At 34.3% G+C, this 4,619-nt stretch overlaps 1 pseudogene; it reads left to right on the forward strand.

Annotated features, from left to right (window-relative positions):
- The first annotated feature begins 1,542 nt into the window (after window positions 1-1,542).
- On the forward strand, window positions 1,543-3,159 carry LOC129677445 (olfactory receptor 4C15-like; annotated as a pseudogene).
- The last annotated feature ends 1,460 nt before the right edge of the window (window positions 3,160-4,619 follow it).

A 4,619-nucleotide genomic window follows, 5' to 3' on the forward strand; every position in this document is an offset into this window, starting at 1 on the left:
ACTCTTTTGTACATATGCATGCATATAGTCACATACAAAATTATATTTTACTGATACATTTTGGTTTTGTATATAGAAGATGGTTTTGTATATAGAAGATGTTTTAGTATTGTAGTTGCCTGAGACAATGAATCCAAGAGCTACAATATTTGCCTATAATTCATGGAATCTCTGTTTGTAAGGCAGTTGTGTTTTCAAATGACTTAATTGGACCTACCATTGTAATGAAATGCTAACATGAGTATCATTTTAATGATTTCAAATTTGATCCTCCTCACTCTTGCGTATCATCAGATAAGTTGTTTATCAATATGTTTGTTGTACATTCACAAAATTTCAAGCCATATGTTTTATAGAATTACACTTACTCAAATGAGGTCGCATAGTATAAATGTCAAATAAATAAGTCTTAAGACTAAATTATAATCAGTGAATTATTCCTTTTCTTCAGTTATGCGGTTTTCTACAGTTGTTCTTACGTGGGTGGTGAGCTCACTCTCTTATGTTTTCCCATTGTTTACCCATTGGCTTTAAGCAAGATGCATCACTCACATGTGGACAAAGTAATATAATGTGGGGCCTTTATAGAGAGGGAGCCTGTTGCATCGTTATCCTTACTCTTACTTTCTTATTAAGAAAAAAAAAATGTTTCACTTGACCCTGTTGATCCTCAGAAGAGGTCCAGTGTCTCTTAAAATCCCAAGTTACTCATCCTTTGTTTCTTTAAACTTATGATCTGTTGTTGACATTTTGTACCAATAAAATAGCAACATTAACTTCTGACCCTATTGACTAAGAGCCTGAGTTATGAGTAGTGGCCTTTTATGTACTCTTTCAAGTAGTCATCATGATGACAGCATAATTTTTCTGGTGACATTTTAAAATGATGAATTATGAAACTCCAACTCTTCCAACAGACATATCGTATGTACTGTTAGGTAATCCTTAGAGAACTTTCTTTTTTGTGAATACATCATTCTGAAGTTCTAGCCAATTTCATACTTTGAAACACAATTTTAAGCACACCCAGGATTTTCAAGTATAACCTAAAATACATTTTATCTCGTTTTTACTTGGTAGCCAAGGCAGTTCTATGATCAGTCACTGTATACTATATGTCTGAGCCTCATCCCATGAAGAAAGAGGGAATGAGTAATAAATTTTTGTTTCTGGCTTATAATTAGAATGTGAAATTAAAATGTCTTTTAATATTTTACTTTAAGATTTCATTAGAGTTTGACAGTTCAAAGATGAATCATTTCAACCCAAATAGATGTAATCCTGCCCCAAGATAAAGTATGGATATTTAAGTATTCAATAATTTGTTTCTACCTCAAGTTTATGTAATAACCAACTCTACTCTTAAAAATAGTTCTAATATTTTTAATGGTGATAAAATAAATCAAGACAATTTCATATAAGTATGTACCAACTGCTTTGTGATAATAGTATAATCATGTATGAATCTTTTTTTTTTTTTTTTTTTTTTACAATTACAGATTTAGATGAACAAATTTTCCTTTCACTGTCTTTTTGAGAATCATGAAAAACCAGAGCATTGTCACTGAGTTCTTACTCCTGGGAGTTTCACAGAATCCAAAGGTTCAGAAAATAGTATTTGTTGTATTTTTGCTTGTCTGCATTGCAACAGTTGGGGGCAACATAATGATTGTGGTGACTGTTGTTTGCAGCCCTGTATTGCTGGGCTCCCCCATGTACTTCTTCTTGGCTTTCCTGTCCTTACTGGATGCATGCACTTCCTCTGTCATCACACCAAAGATAACTGTGGATCTACTTTATAAGAAAAGAACCATTTCCTTTGAAGGCTGCATGACACAAGTCTTTGCAGTGCACTTCTTTACTGGTGTAGAGGTGATTATCTTGACATCCATGGCCTATGATCACTATGTAGCCATTTGCAAGCCCTTGCACTACTCTTCCATCATGAACAGAAAACTCTGTGAAGTTCTTGTGGGGGTGGCCTGGACGGGGGGCTTCTTGCATTCTATCATACAAATTATCTTCATTTTGCATCTGCCCTTTTGTGGTCCCAATGTAATTGATCACTTCTTGTGTGACTTGTTCCCATTAATGAAGATTACCTGCACTGATACACATATTTTTGTCATTTTGGTGGTTGCAAACAGTGGATCTTTTTGCATTATTATCTTCTCCTTGTTGCTTGTTTCCTATGGTGTCATCTTGTTCTCTCTGAGAGCCCATAGTTCTGATGGAAGGCGTAAAGCTCTCTCAACCTGTGGTCCCATATTACTGTGGTGGTTTTGTTCTTTGTCCCTTGCATAATAATATATGCAAGGCCTACATCTGCCTTCTTCTCTGAAAAAAATGTGTTTCTGTTTGCTACCATCCTCACGCCATTGCTAAATCCTATGATCTACACTTTCAGGAACAAGGAAAAGATAATAATGCAAAAAGATCCACTGTTTGCAACCACCAAAATGACAAAAATATGTGTATCAGTGCAGGTAATCTTCATTAATGGGAACAAGTCACACAAGAAGTGATCAATTACATTGGGACCACAAAAGGGCAGATGCAAAATGAAGATAATTTGTATGATAGAATGCAAGAAGCCCCCCGTCCAGGCCACCCCCACAAGAACTTCACAGAGTTTTCTGTTCATGATGGAAGAGTAGTGCAAGGGCTTGCAAATGGCTACATAGTGATCATAGGCCATGGATGTCAAGATAATCACCTCTACACCAGTAAAGAAGTGCACTGCAAAGACTTGTGTCATGCAGCCTTCAAAGGAAATGGTTCTTTTCTTATAAAGTAGATCCACAGTTATCTTTGGTGTGATGACAGAGGAAGTGCATGCATCCAGTAAGGACAGGAAAGCCAAGAAGAAGTACATGGGGGAGCCCAGCAATACAGGGCTGCAAACAACAGTCACCACAATCATTATGTTGCCCCCAACTGTTGCAATGCAGACAAGCAAAAATACAACAAATACTATTTTCTGAACCTTTGGATTCTGTGAAACTCCCAGGAGTAAGAACTCAGTGACAATGCTCTGGTTTTTCATGATTCTCAAAAAGACAGTGAAAGGAAAATTTGTTCATCTAAATCTGTAATTGTAAAAAAAAAAAAAAAAAAAAAAGATTCATACATGATTATACTATTATCACAAAGCAGTTGGTACATACTTATATGAAATTGTCTTGATTTATTTTATCACCATTAAAAATATTAGAACTATTTTTAAGAGTAGAGTTGGTTATTACATAAACTTGAGGTAGAAACAAATTATTGAATACTTAAATATCCATACTTTATCTTGGGGCAGGATTACATCTATTTGGGTTGAAATGATTCATCTTTGAACTGTCAAACTCTAATGAAATCTTAAAGTAAAATATTAAAAGACATTTTAATTTCACATTCTAATTATAAGCCAGAAACAAAAATTTATTACTCATTCCCTCTTTCTTCATGGGATGAGGCTCAGACATATAGTATACAGTGACTGATCATAGAACTGCCTTGGCTACCAAGTAAAAACGAGATAAAATGTATTTTAGGTTATACTTGAAAATCCTGGGTGTGCTTAAAATTGTGTTTCAAAGTATGAAATTGGCTAGAACTTCAGAATGATGTATTCACAAAAAAGAAAGTTCTCTAAGGATTACCTAACAGTACATACGATATGTCTGTTGGAAGAGTTGGAGTTTCATAATTCATCATTTTAAAATGTCACCAGAAAAATTATGCTGTCATCATGATGACTACTTGAAAGAGTACATAAAAGGCCACTACTCATAACTCAGGCTCTTAGTCAATAGGGTCAGAAGTTAATGTTGCTATTTTATTGGTACAAAATGTCAACAACAGATCATAAGTTTAAAGAAACAAAGGATGAGTAACTTGGGATTTTAAGAGACACTGGACCTCTTCTGAGGATCAACAGGGTCAAGTGAAACATTTTTTTTTTCTTAATAAGAAAGTAAGAGTAAGGATAACGATGCAACAGGCTCCCTCTCTATAAAGGCCCCACATTATATTACTTTGTCCACATGTGAGTGATGCATCTTGCTTAAAGCCAATGGGTAAACAATGGGAAAACATAAGAGAGTGAGCTCACCACCCACGTAAGAACAACTGTAGAAAACCGCATAACTGAAGAAAAGGAATAATTCACTGATTATAATTTAGTCTTAAGACTTATTTATTTGACATTTATACTATGCGACCTCATTTGAGTAAGTGTAATTCTATAAAACATATGGCTTGAAATTTTGTGAATGTACAACAAACATATTGATAAACAACTTATCTGATGATACGCAAGAGTGAGGAGGATCAAATTTGAAATCATTAAAATGATACTCATGTTAGCATTTCATTACAATGGTAGGTCCAATTAAGTCATTTGAAAACACAACTGCCTTACAAACAGAGATTCCATGAATTATAGGCAAATATTGTAGCTCTTGGATTCATTGTCTCAGGCAACTACAATACTAAAACATCTTCTATATACAAAACCATCTTCTATATACAAAACCAAAATGTATCAGTAAAATATAATTTTGTATGTGACTATATGCATGCATATGTACAAAAGAGTATTTATATTGATTGTTAAAATCTGCAAGTAA

Source organism: Psammomys obesus, unplaced genomic scaffold (assembly GCF_907164565.1).
Source record: "Psammomys obesus unplaced genomic scaffold, mPsaObe1.curated_primary_1811, whole genome shotgun sequence".
Taxonomy (NCBI): Eukaryota; Metazoa; Chordata; class Mammalia; order Rodentia; family Muridae; genus Psammomys; species Psammomys obesus.